This window comes from Corvus brachyrhynchos, unplaced genomic scaffold (genome assembly GCF_000691975.1).
Source record: "Corvus brachyrhynchos isolate BGI_N302 unplaced genomic scaffold, ASM69197v1 scaffold14, whole genome shotgun sequence".
Taxonomy (NCBI): Eukaryota; Metazoa; Chordata; class Aves; order Passeriformes; family Corvidae; genus Corvus; species Corvus brachyrhynchos.
The window spans coordinates 1,497,593-1,512,127 of record NW_008239110.1 but is presented as its reverse complement, the minus strand read 5'-3'; the positions used below and the strand labels follow the sequence as shown (position 1 = coordinate 1,512,127).

The 14,535-nt window shown below is 38.3% G+C and overlaps 1 long non-coding RNA gene across 5 annotated transcripts; it reads right to left on the bottom strand.

Annotated features, from left to right (window-relative positions):
- Positions 1–1,226: 1,226 nt before the first annotated feature.
- On the bottom strand, positions 1,227–14,529 carry LOC108448019. 5 transcript variants are annotated; one of them, XR_001863790.1, is made up of 7 exons: positions 14,426–14,529; positions 13,535–13,815; positions 12,908–12,969; positions 10,917–11,068; positions 9,135–9,349; positions 8,738–8,907; positions 1,227–8,620 (listed from the first exon to the last, which is right to left on the bottom strand). It is a non-coding gene; the product is annotated as an uncharacterized LOC108448019 (long non-coding RNA). The 5 variants fall into 5 exon arrangements; XR_001863792.1 differs by having other exon boundaries at positions 1,227–8,614; XR_001863791.1 differs by having other exon boundaries at positions 1,227–8,907; positions 12,834–12,969.
- Positions 14,530–14,535: the final 6 nt, after the last annotated feature.

The window sequence follows — 14,535 nt, the reverse complement described above, 5'->3', positions numbered from 1 at the left end:
GATTCTTCCATAGTCCAGAGAGAATATCCAAACCAAGATGAGAAGAGAGAGGTCTAGAGTGGTTATTTTACTCACGAATCTTCCTCAGGGATCGGTATCTTGCCCGCATTCCTCCACCAGTTTGTTACAGCGGGGATTACTGTAACAAGCATATATCAAACCAGGAGTCCCGTGGAAAAGAAGTATATATGGACAGATTCGTGGTAGATGTTTCAGAGATGTTTATTTCTCCAGCCGCATGGCCGGGGCTCTGCTCAGAAACACTCCAGTCACGGGACCCGAGGATCCTTGGCCACACGGGAACACAAAACAACCAATGGGGAATGAGGCTGACCAGGGGCAGGGAAACCCCATGTCTGCCCTCCAGGGCCCATCTCCCAGGGCTCCATGGCAGGGGGAGGGACCCCAACAGTCCCTTCCAAACCAAACTCTTCTGTGATTCTATAAAGGTTAGCCTATTTCACATGTACCATCCCCAACAAGAAAGTAGCAATACTTTATCTCTTTTCACTTATTATTATAAATAAACTGGATCCCAATCCACATTTACCACATAGGTAGATATCAAAGATTTGTATAATAATATTTGTGTTTGGAAAATATTTAAACATTACTGTAGAATAAAATTTGCATTATCCAATTTTTCATGCCAGCGTGATTTGTAAGGCAGCCAACGTGCTGATTAGAGAATTTTCCTAATGAATTTCTGTCAGTGTGCTGCCCTAACATGACTTAAGATGTACAGCTTAATGTGTTAAATGTGTTCAGTTTGCTTATACTTCCCATTGTAAAACAGGGAATAATATGCTATTAACAGCAAGTGTTTACAACAATCTTTAGATGCACATATTCTAATTAAAGTGAACATCCAACATGTTGGGCAAGGATGAGTCACACTTCACAACAGCTCTACAGGGAAGAGATACGAGTTGTGTATTCTTCTAAAGCAATGGCCAAAAAAATTAAATTACTTTCTTTTGTGTGAAATGTATTTTCTGCTGCTTATTGAATGTCTAAAGGATTAATGAAGTATGAAGCCTGGGATACATACTGCATAGGACAAGGGTAGCAGCTGTAATGGAGGGCTAGAGGGAGCTATTTGAAAACCCAACTTTTTTGTTGCTAAGCACAAAACCTACTCTACATGCATTTTTATCACTCAGGAGAAAGGTAGCAGCATTATGCCACCCTAGTTACCATGCTTTCCATTCAGCCACAGCACCCTCTTGGAAAAGAAACAACTTTACTTTTATATTCATTACATATAACCCTTAGGTATTTTAAAACCAAAATTGCAACTTGAATTATAATAAAACCAGAATTACAACTTGACCTATCTATGGACAGATCATGATTTCATGTTTGAACACAATACATGCTTTCCCAGATACAAAGCATCTTCTCTCACCCCAGCACGGTTTGAAAATAAACACACTCACAGAGATGCCTTTTGTCAAAGAGTGCCAAACCTTATGAACATCACAGGTTTTGATGAACCCTGACAGCAAATGGGTTTTCCAATCCACCTGGCACCACCAACACCATGGTACCATCACATCACTAGCAGGCAGTGACAGACCTAAGAGTTGGAAGAGGCTGCTGGGAACCTCTGGCAGCGCCAGTGCTGCTGCTGCTCCTGCCCCCCTGCCAGGAGGGAATGCTCTGCTGCTCCAATGGTTGAGGTGAAGAAAACAGATCTGCAGTGTGACAGCAGAGCCCTCTCAAAGGGAGTAGTCACTTGTTGTCCCATAAAAGAATGAAGGTGTTTTGAACACAGTATTTATTATAAAGGTATCTAGCTAGATCAACAGCTTCTGATCTTTACTGTTTTCAACAGCTCCAGAAAGTGCAATGTGCACTGACCTGCTCTCTAGCAAGGTGCCTTGCTGTCTCTAGCTATATTTAATTCACACAACTTTCATTGTGATATTTCCCTAGGAGTATCTACAGTAATTTAGTTTGGGTGATACAGCATACATGCAAAAAGCAAATAATGCTATCAGAACAATAGCTTATGTTCTCATTTTGTCCTGCTTTCACCTTTTCCATGCAGCTACGGTGTTCTCAGCATATGATGAACAAAGATAGCAGAAGCTGGTCTTAATGTAGAAAATTGCATGCCAATGATATATGAAGTATGCTAAGACAGATGGGATAATCTCATTTTTAAATGTGGCTGTAGAAACAACCAAGAATGAAGTAATTATTCATATAAAAACTAATTTCAGTAGGCTTCAGAGTCAGATCAAAACCACTGAACAAACCTCTGTGATTTTCTGACCCATCACCATTTCTGTTTCCTACAAATCCTAAAATACTTGCATAACGAGGCTCCACTTGTTACTAGAAAACTGCAAGGAAAGACATTCCCTACTCCAGTTGTCCTTCTTTCTCCTGGCTCTGTAGCTGATGAGAGCTGTGGTGAATCTGTAGTAAATAACCATTGGAAAATGTTGACAAGTTAATTGGGCTCATAACTGCGAAGGCAATGAGACATTTCTGCAACTGTTTAGATCAGCTTTGTCAGACGTAAGTCAGTCACAAAGGCGACACATTTAATTCTACAAAGAACACATGGAGAATAAATCACTTTCAGGCTTGAATTACAGTGCAGGAAGGATAATTACCAGAGCAGAACATGTACTTAGAAACAAAACTCTTTTGTAGAGCACAAACACCTGGAACAGGATTACACTGAAAATTAATGTTGAGTATCCAAAAAAAAAGTGGTATAGGATATTGAATAAAACCATTATACTATTTTTAACTATGCGAATTCTCAGTGGGTGGAGAAGGGCAGCTTTGAACAGACTTCCAAAACTTACTGCAGTGATGCTAATGGTTCAGTAGGCATCCATTTTTTCCTCAAAGTCAGTGCACAGTTGCGGAGCTGCTTGTATCTTACTTGCTCCACAGTCCCCATATGCCTGGTAGGTGGATTTCATGCATGTGCAGTCTGGAAGGCTTGCTTCAGTTAGAAATGTATGTAAATCAGAGCCACTTATAATGGTTAAAAGTCTATAAAAAGCCTAAGATGAGCTTTGAGATCTGGGTCAACAGAATTGAACTTTTTACATAACTGCCCTGTACCAAATTTTGCCGATTTTGTGTTCAGCTAACTCCAAACTGGCAATTTATTCTTCTTGCTACATATATTATATTTAAAACCTGTACCTGGTTTAAAACCTAGCAATAGTATATACTGTGCTAATTAAAAGGTGTATATGACATTTAAAGTCTATCTAGGTAAAATAAACTCAGTCAGGTGATGTGATGAATTACTGCGTTTTTCAAAATTTTATCTGTTACAAAAGCTTGGTGTCCTTGTTCAGCATGCTACTACATGTTCCCATTAACTGAAGGCACTTTGGAACAAAGGACATACATTTGAAAATAAGTAACACCTTCACTTTGGAGTCACCTAATCTGGATGAGTTTGTTGGAATGCAAAAGATAATGCAAAGATAATGCAAAGATAAAACCATCTAAGTCATTTCTCATTACAACAAATGGCTAAAAAGAGGTAGGAATTACAGTATTATTCAGTCCCAAGCATGGTAAAGTCTTTTGTCCCAGTTGTCAAGAATTGTATTACTGCCCTTGAGCATCAAAGAATTTTAAAAGAAGTATGGGGTTCCTAGGGTTTATTTAGTTTACAATTACTGAACTTTTGCTGCAGATTTGTAATATTTTCTCCATAATCATAAGGCTTAGAAGCTTCCATTTAAAAAAGGATGGAAATAAAACTTTTCATCCAATAACAGGTCTGAAAGATTTAAAACTTCCTGAGTAAAAAAAACCCCATAATATAGTTTTTGTCTTTGAGAAAAAAAGTATCTGGGTTAATGTAAAATTTATGATATCTTAATCAAATTGAGGATTGATTTGGAGGAATGGTTTTCAGTGCATAGTTAGGCATTTTCTTCAGCACTTGTTTCTTATTATTTTCTGAGAAGAGGAAAATGGACAGCAGCTTATATATTTTGCCTATAGATGGAATAATCCAGATATCCAAAAATCACACTGCTGATCCAGAATACTGTGTATTATTGTTGATAATTACAATTTTTCTACTCAAGAAGAGATTGCTTTTTAGAGATGCATGAAATATTCCCATAAACCATCTGTATACCACTTTGGATTGCCACTAAATAAATGTATTATATAAATCTGCAAATCTGTTGTTTGTTAGGGAAAGCCCTCAGTAGGTTACTACAGGAGTTTTTGTTTAAAATAACTGACCTTTATTTATTCTGAATTATTCCAGAGGAAGTTGTGGTTTTCAATGGTTTACGGTTCTTCTTTTGTTCTTAGTTTATATAATCGTAGACATGACTACTGTGATGCTTTAATGTGATCTAAAATAAAGTGATGCAATGCTTCCTTAATTCCTATTTCTTTGAAATACAGAAGAGCTTAGGGGAAAAATAAGGAACCCACTATTGATCAAGTAATTTCCAGTGAGAAACAATCCTGCATAATCCTTAGAAAATTACCACAGTGAGTTACTACCTTAATGTTTCAAGACTGAGCTCTACTTCTAGACTGACTGTTTCTGGTAAACTGTCACCAGTTTATTGCCTCTTCTTTAACCAGTGTTTATGGTATGGAAAACCAGCTGTATTCCCCATGAAGATACTTACAAACTGTGGTCCATTAATAAAACAATTTAATCTCTGTAATACCTATGCAGGGAAATGCACACAGTGTTAGCAACTGTTGAAGAAGGACAGGGAATATCTCTAGAACTACAATTGTCAGGAAAACGACAAGCCTACTCAAATTATCAACTATTCCAATAGAGATGTTCACAGTAGCTCTAGCATGAGTCCTGCCCTGTTCATTCTGTTGAGGAAAAACACCCTGGGGGCTGTCGAAGTCTTTGTTTTTGCACCCTGCAGACTGTTCTGAGACCTGCTCTATCTTTTAAGTACACTGATGTTATCATGTCAAGCTGTGACTGAAACATTTTCTATTAAGGCTGGAGCTAACACTATGATACAATAGATCTTTTCCATTTCTAGCTTCTGCATGTGTCCCTGTAGGCTGGAACTTTGCAGCGAGGGCACTAAAATGGCAAACGGGCTTTGAGGAATGTGTAGCTACAGTGCACTGCAAGTCCTGCAAACCAGTCCTTCTTTTAATGTATAATTGTGGAACTCATTGCCATGAAATGTTATGGAGGTCAAAAGCAGAAGTAGATTTAAAACAAAGTAAAAGAACATCCCAAAAATCAGGCTGAAGTAAAAGTTCATGTGTAGTTAATAAACACAGCAGTTGGGATGTAACTCCTAGGAAGAACAAGTGGTTTAGGAAGGTCACAAGTCACTCACTGCTGGAAAGCGGATGTAATCATTTAGTACATGTTTCTTACTTCTTGCTCCTGTAAACATCAACTGATGTTTATTGGTCAAGGTGTCAAACACCCATTCACCAGCATTTCAGCACTTGCAAGGACCAGCAGTGTGGTACAGAGCCATCCAAACAGGCCAAGAAGAAATGGGCATCAGGGCAGCATGAAAGCAAGCACAAGTCTGTATTGCCCATTGATTTTTCCTTCCATCTATCAGGCATTTCTCAGTGCACCACAGGAAAGCATCTGAGAATGCATATATCTGGAAGCACAGTGTTTTCAACCTGTCCAGAATTGTTACAAGCCTAATATTTCAATGGTCCTCTCTGCGAGGAGACTGTAACTCAGATTGAAGCAGAAATAACTGGTTGCATAGATACAGCTACTGAGCTGTGTCAGTCACCACAGAAATGGCAGAAGCTGTTGCTGTCCTTTCTTTCCGAGTTCACTTGCCTGTGGAGCTCAGTTGTGGAATGGCCTTTGTGGGCACTCCTAATCTACTTCTGCACAAAGTCAGCTGGCGTCGTTTAACCTATTGCTTAATGTATTTTGAGCTAATCTTGGCTGACCTTTAGCTGAAGAAAATAAGAAACACTTGTATGAGCCTTTCTGCCAGCTCTGCTCTGATGGCAGTGCCCTCCAGCAGAACAACAGTCATGTCTAAAACGTCCACAGATGCTTTCACAAAAGTTATGTTAAATAACTCCACAGCTCAGTAAGAGCTCAATGCCTGCACAGGCAAGGTGTAGTGGAGAAGAATGTGGATTTTTTTCCTTTTAATCCCTAAATTCGAAATGTAGCTATGACACACATAGAAAGTAGGATGCTTAGACTGGAATTCAGGACTGGGTTTTTTATTTTTCAGTGCTGCACAAGGAATAAAGACAGCAGGCTGTGTTACAGTCTTGTGACCAAATTGGCAGAGCTAGAAATCACAGATGTCATCTTTGTACTGAAAGATCATCTCACCAGGACTTCTGTTGAAAAACTATTCCAGAACCCGATTCTTCTGATTATTAGAAACATTCTCTATTTCAACCCTAAATTTATTCATAGCTCTTCTCCCTCTTTGGTGATTGCCATCTCACTGCCCGTGTATTTACAGACATCAATCATAAAATTAGAAAGGACTTCATGTAGAGCAATCAGGAGAAGTATGCTTCAGTAAACATGATCTGAAATTGAAAAAAGGGTGGCCTTATCAAGTTTTTTTTTGGTTAAAACACAACTTTCCTGTAATCACCTCCTCCCTGCATGAAAAAAAAAAAAAATCAGATCTGGTGTCAGCTGGTCTATTTGAAGACAAAAATGGAAAGGCTACGCTCATCACTAGTAAAAAGTTCATTCTACAAACTTGTTTAGTTTTAGTAACACAGAGTTGCTTTAAAAGGACACAGGGCTTTCACATTAACAATCCTTTCCTCCCCATTAATCAGCATTCATAAGAATAGAACAGTGTGAAAATATTAATTTTTAAATAGGTATTTTACGTATTCTTTGAATATTTTACAACACTTACCCCCTAAAAAAACCCAAAAGCTAGCACCTTCTTTAATTTGCTACAAAATGGGATTTAAAATATCTTGATTTTTAAAATACAAAACTAAAACAGCAAAGAACCTTATAAAAGAATAGTCTGCTCTCTGTGCTATTGCCTCTACAGGTGTCCTACATTATTATTTCATTTGAATACTGAATAGACAAGAACTAATGTGCCAAGAAAAATGTAATAGGAAAAATGTCTGATTTTTAGAAAGCCATTACTCCTTTAAGGAAAATAGATTTAAAAAAAATTTCTTTCCTGAGCCTGTATCTGTTTGTTTGAACTCTAATGCAAAGCCTTCAAGTCAAAGAGTGCATCATATGAGGGGTATCCCCACACATACACACACAAACAGCTCAATGTCATGCAGTCTCTGATAAAAACCTCCTAATTGCTCACTTTTGGCATTTATGCATCTAAAAATTAGAAAACAGATTTAAAAAAGGAACCAAAACCTATGAAGATTTCAATGATGCTTAAGGAGCACCCTGTCCTCTCCTCTTTCCATACTCAGCATGGAGATCCCCAGCCCCCAAAGAAGCAGCTGGCTTTTCAATCTCAAGTCTCAGGTACTGATCCAAAGGCAACTCTACATTGTTGTCTCTGTTGTCTTCCTAGCTAGGATCTAGAGTGCTTTCACCTCATCTAACTTATAACAAAGATATGTTTGAGCTTATTTAAATAAGAATTCCACTTCAAGTAGAGCTGTTCCTTTGGAAGACCTACAGCACTGGGACCAATAGACATATTCAAGCATTATACAAAAAATGGTAAAAGTAATTGTTCATGGGACTCAAAATGAAATTGGTCTTAATATCTGGAATAGGACATGAAAATTTAGGGAAGATACATACAAGATAACTGAAATTAATAAAGGGATTAAAGGGAAAGGCTGTCTTAAGAGATCAGACTAAAAAATTTTCAACTGGGAAAATGCAGTGGTGAGACTTGTCCAAGCTTTATGAAATCATGAAGGTGGCTGAAAGGATGAATATAGAGCCATTTTTCATCAAATTGCAGTTTGGCTCATTCAGTAGAATTAAATTAAAACAGATAAAAAGAACACATTACTTTACAGTGGCTAGTGTATTTGTGGACTTGCTGCCAAAAGAGGTTGGGGAAGCAGATCCCAACAATAGGTTCAGACAGGAATTTGGTAAGTTCATGTACAACAAATCCAAAAAAAGGACAGTGAAAGGACTAGTCAAGGATTTACCTTTGTAAGAGCCACAGAAGCTAGGGGAATACAAAGAAAAGAGTTTCAAGAAGGTAGCCAAGCTTATATGCACTCTGTAAACAGTTTTTCCTACTGCTACTGTTTCTATTTGCTTTTCTGTTTAGAAAAACAGAATTTTGTATTAGCAAAACCTCAAAGACCCCCAAGGGAGGGAGAAGGCTATAGGTAGTGAAAAAAGGACAAAAAATGGACAACAACAAACAACAAATGATACAAAGGGAATAGTTACAGGACTGAAAACACAGAGCTAGGGGAACTGGAGGAGGGCATGAAGCAGAGACACTCTGACATCACCCGTCACTTCTTGAAGGTTAACCAAGGAGCAGGTGGATGCTGCCCAGTGATGCTCTGCTTGGAGATGTGGGAGGATGATGAAATGAATGGACACAGGTTCCACTGTCATCAGGATTCCCCCATCCAGCTTCCTTCTTCTGGTGACATGAACAACCAACAGGGCCTGGGAACTGTTGATGAGGAGATCCTGCAACTTGAAAGGGTCTTAGTTAGGGAGTGTATAAATAAAAAGTTCAGAGGGAAAAGCACAGCTGGAACTTCAATGAGCACTTCTGGAGGAGAGATGGCATTTCACGTACACTCAAAGTACCTGATGTGTGCTAGGATCTCTTGCCACCGTCTGAGAAAAAAAAGATCCACAGTCCAACTCAGGGGGGCATCTTCCCCATTCATGTAGGTTCTTAGGACATCTTTTTCCCCTCTGAGGGGTGTGAATTGTAAAGGCCTCCACAGGTGAAAGTCACTCTTGAGTTACTAGTGCTGTTCCAAAAATGGTATGACATATTTAGAACAAAGGGAACTTACAGAGAATTTGAAAACTTAGCTAATTCCAGGTACAATCAAAATAGAGTAGTAACTATTTTAAAGAGAGAACTAAAAATTATGTGCAACATATCAGTAAAATTCTAATGTTTTCATTAAACTAACTGAATAGAAAATTTTGTTTTAAAGTACTATTTCATTCATTCTTTGCTGAAGTTACTTACCAGTTCAGAGAAGGGGATTCCAACACAGGTATTTCCCAATGGTAAGTGGTATACTTAAAGTAATGCTCTCTTTCAATGATAAATGAGTTTTTCACCATTATTTGTATTTAACTGGAGGATCTGTGAAGCATTTTTCATTGCTTAGCAGTTCAGAAACTTCTTTTATTATAGAGGTAACTTCATAAAATTAAGTTCTTGGGGCATTGCTTTCAGTTCTGAATAAAAAGAAATGAAAATGTTGCTAATAAATATCATCTATGTTGTCCATCTTCACTTCAAGCATCTTCTAAAAGTTAAATTTGCTGATGAATGAATGGCAACAATTCTAACATGATGCACAGAATTAGATTACCAAATTTGTGGTATCACAAAATAAAGGTGCTTGTGACAGAAGTCCTATTTTTTTACTCTTTTCTTAGAGTATAGTTGAACAAAACACTGGACACGTTCAGACACTACACTGTAGATAGTTTCCTGCACTAAGACATTGGAAAGTCATTCCAGCCAGTTTCACTAGACTGTAACATAAGGATCCCCAAGGATTTGCTGAAAACAAAGACTGCTAATTTTAATTCCTATGTTATCAGCAAAAATAACTGTTTTGAAACAGAGATACCAACATGTATCATAGAGATCCTACTGAAAATTGTATCAAGTAACTGAAGTGGATATAAATCTAGGCTGAACATGACACAATAGCAAATTTCCAAAAATAGTCTTTTATTACACCCTATGCATGGAAGCATGGGAAACACTGAACTGGGAAGAGGGGAGGGCAGAGAGTGGGGAAAGAAGTCTATAGTTTCTCTCTAGGAAATCTAGGAAAATAGTTTTTGCCCCAGTTCCTGGATTACAGAACAAAATGAAACAAATGTCATATTAAAAAGAGTTTATCAGTTTCAGTAATACTGGACATAGCCTCCCTGCCAAGATCAGAATTACCAGGAAGTGTCCAGCACATTAACTACAAGGAGAGGTTGGCTGGTTCTATTATGGGAGTGTCCAAATGAAGAGAAGTGTTGTAAGACTCATTCCTTTCTTAAAACTGGGACATGGGATGAAGATACATGTCCTCAGAATTGAGCTTTAAGAACAAAATATCACATTGGAGACTATTCCGTGCCATGTCCTCCACTTCCACAAGCTGCCAAAATTATTATAATTGCTGAAGGATTTAAGTTACAGCCCAGACACTACAGAGTCTTGTAGACTGGAAATTGAACACTGAATTTTCCCAAAACTTTTTTTTCATGCTGATGTGGATGGTGCACAGATGCAATAGAGCTTTGGTTTATCTTGCTTCAAAGGCAAACAGTAGCAACTGAAGCAGCAAATGGCCTTTGAGAGGCAGGTGAATTTGTGAGGTTTGTTGACCATCTTTTCATCTCTGCTATAAGAAATAAAAGAGGATTTACTTCAATAGAAGTCAGAGGGCCAAAAGAGGACAACAGACACTGAATGAGTGCCAATACCTGAAATTGTATACTAAACTATCTCATATTTGCTTGGCAAAGAGAAAAAATTTGCTGACATGCTTTCTCTCTTCCTCTCATAAGGAAAACAGGATAGAAAACAAAGTAATGAAGCTGTGATGAAATGATTAGTTGATATTTGTTCCACTGCAAACACAGCTCCAGAGCATTTCATTTTTCTAGAGAAAAGGTGTGAAATGCTACATTTCAAACTCAGCTCAAATTCACCAGCCTTCTGCACCAATTCTCAGGTCAATGTCATAAATTTCCATTTCAAAATAGCAGCCTGTTTTTCCACTGTAATCCTTACCCAGTCTTTCTTCCCTCGCTCCAGTTACTGTGGTAAGCAGAACAAAATACTTGTGTAACTTCAAGCACATGAATAATCCACCAAGGTCAGACCTTGGTACTGTCCCTTCGTTGTTACACTATACCGTGTTTTTTCATGTCTTCAAATTCATTCTATTACAAAGAAAAAAGCAGGCAAAAAGGATGATAAGGGTTTTTTTATGTTGCATATAGCAGAAACTACATTTTGAAGTCTCTTTTCTCCAGGGCACAGAGTTCAGAGGCAGCCTTGAAACTCAAGACTCTATTGGGATTGTACACAACTCACTTCTTAACAAAGTAAATGCAAATATAAATTCTCTTAACATCTGACTTTTGTTCTGTTCATCTGCATGTTTCTTGCTACTCTTAGAAAAAACCCCAAACCTAACTGCATTATTTTATCATCCATGTTCAATGCTTTGAAGAAGCAGACTTCATTTTGGGGAATCTTCCCTGTTACCCCTGCCCCAACATTACTTTTTGGACTGTTCTGTAAGAAAAAAAAAAAATCTGTGAGGCTGAACGGGAGTAAATACTCAAGAGCAGTAATGTCCTGATTTCCCATCACACAATACTAATGGTTTCACAAAATGGTCTGGTCATTTGCTCCAAGTTTTTACATACAATATCGAAAAGCATAATCAGAAAGAGTCTAAATAATGCCAAAACGCTCATGTAGGTTTCTTTCAATTGAGGACTGTTTCAAGAATTCTGACAGTTGTGCATGAAGTGAATTAACATAAACATGATGTTACTTTCATTGTAATAATAGTAACAATTTAATGTAATCAGTGCAGTGATGGAGTAATGAGTAATTGCTTTAGGAAAATGACCAAGGAGTCTGGAAAAGGCTAACAAACACTGTAGTCAATGAAGATTGCCTGCCTTAAGTATACATCAGGAATTAATGAGATCTGTCTCCACTATTAGAATAGTAGACAGAGATACTCCACCTCCAGGGCCTTTTTGCACTGAGGCATTAGTTAGACCAATTTTACCTCACCAGACAGCTCTGTTTGGAGCAGTAAAGCACAACAGCCATCAGCAAGTTGTTGTCTAACCCCCTCCCTGGTAAATGAAACAGAAAAGGCCAGTGCTTCATTCAGCACTGCTGTTCCATGCCACATCACAGGGAGATGCACAGACATTACTGCTACTGCAAGAGAGGGGGGAGTTATGGGGGAAAAACTTAAAAAAAAAAAAAAGGAAAAAGAAAAGCATAGTTCACGGCTGCTAATTAAGTTCAATCTTCTTGTGGAACCTACTTCTGGGGTGAGGTAATTCAGAGGATCCTCATTTGTACAACAGAATTTTCTCCTAACTCCTTCCCATGCAAGACCTGTTTATTCCTGCTTCTTTGGGTCTGAATGACTAAGCTTTTCCACAGTCTTTTTTCAATAAAACCCTTTTGCTTCCGCCCAAGGAACAGTTAGAATAACTAGCCCTTTGTATTTTAAGTTATTCATTAAGTTAAATGGCTTTATCTTCAAGCTTTGTCCTAGGGCAACTATTATAAGGTTAACCTTTTTATAGCAGTGAATCCAGATACGTTTCTCAATTTTCTCTGAATTTGGCCAGACACAAATATGTATGACTATGACTTGCTATGGTTTACAGTTGTAGCCTCAATACCTATTTTGATTTCCCAAAGCAGCACTGAACATTAAGGGGAAAAAGGTCACAAGCCATGAAAGGCAGTTTCAGAAAGACATGAGAGAATCTCATCATTTCTTTTCTTTTCTTTTTTGTAAGATAGAGATCCTCAATACACTGTCCAGCTATCAACTAGATTACTGTACTTAATTTGGTGGTAACAAAAAACCACCAAAACCACACAGACCAAACCCCAGACCCAGTAAGTTCCCTACAGAGCAATCTTGCTTAGCAGAGTCTTTACCTCAGCCACATATTTCCAACAGATCACCATCCCCAAATCTCTCTCAAATCTGGAGTGCTCATTGGCAACCTCACCTAGAAAGCAGATTCTTTTCTTCTTTAGTTTCGCTTTTCCAATTAAGCTCTTCAGAAAGCTCCTATCCAAAACAAAGAAGATGTGAAGCTCATATGTAAAACCAAAGGACATTTACACAAATCCACTGAGTACAATTAGGCAAATTAAGACTTAAGCAATTTCTTGTATCCATTGCTAAATGTAGTTCTTTGCTTTGGCAGTAAGAACCAAACATTGTTAGATTTAATTACTCAAACCACTACAGGATCATTTTAAAACATGTTGTTGTCTCTTCCACAAGATGGAGTGCAGTGATAATATCTGAGGATTTTCAAATTGAATCAATATATCATGTCTCCCCTATGCTAAAAAAACCCTTTAAATACGTTATCCAACCACAGCAAGACAAATCAGAAGCCCCTTGTGGGGATGGTTAGTTGTGCCTTTTTTAGATGGGAGGAGTTCAGAGTGCATCCCAAAAAACAAAGTCCACAGGTTCTTTTAGGTCTTTTCTTTTGCATTCAAAATGAGCAGCAGAACTTAACAGTGACAAGAACTGAACTTAACTCTGACAGGAAATTGCAACCAAAAAATAGTGCTCACACCCACTAGTAAAAGAAAACTTAAAAATAAAGAAATAATTTTACCCAGTCAAGAAGTTTTTAAAGCAGACAGAAAGAATTTATTTTTCTCTGTATCCACCTTGCAGTTCCCAGCCACAGCCTAGTGGGTGCAGGCCTGTCGAACTCAATCAAGATTGAGTTGAACTTCTCAAAAATCAAAGCAGTGTCAGTGCTTTGATTGGATATAGCTGCTAGCATTCTGTTGGCATGCCATCAGCTGTCGGCTTAAGAGGTCCATTTGGGAGAACGAGAAGCTTCCTTATTCTCTTCTTTAATGGTCTCAGTTCACTTTGTGCAGTTGTGATCTGATGTAGAGAGAGACTTGTTAGCTGGCAATCAGGTAAATGCACTTTGAATAGGAGTAGGGATCATGAAAGACCCTTCCTTCAGACACCAAGCTTTGTAAGAGAAAGTAGTTTTTTTTCAGTTTACATCCTTTTATAGCCATTTAATATGATATAGTGAGTCTTGGCAATACTACATACTTATATATTAAAACAATTACTTAAAACTACATTAGCTACCCTGAACCATGTAGATTTTGGCCTGAAATTATGATCTATAGCCTTGCACTTCTCAGCATCAGTAGTCACCCTATCCCAGTTTGGAAGCGATATAGCTGCCAATGCCACACACTATGCAACCTTAGCATTGCAACTATATCCGGTTTGGAAGATCCTCCTTATAAAGTTAGCTGTATAGGCGGTGAGGCGACATAAAGGTTTGTCTTAGTCCTTAAAAATCACCTGGCGGAACGCTATATAATAAAGTAACTCTTAGAGATATATTAATTTTCCCTTTATGTACAGTACACAAGGACTGCAGTACCAAGAGCATACCATATTTATGTCTCTGCCTAGCAGGAGGCTTGGCGCTCCTTTGCATTTGTTAGTCCTGCTCTTCAGCATCTTTTACCTGGATTTTTAAGCAGACGCCTCCAACTCTACAGAAACAGCCTGCTCGGCGCTGGGTGGTGAGAAATGGCACAGGGGGGCCGTCGCGGATCTGCTGAGCCCAGCCTGCGC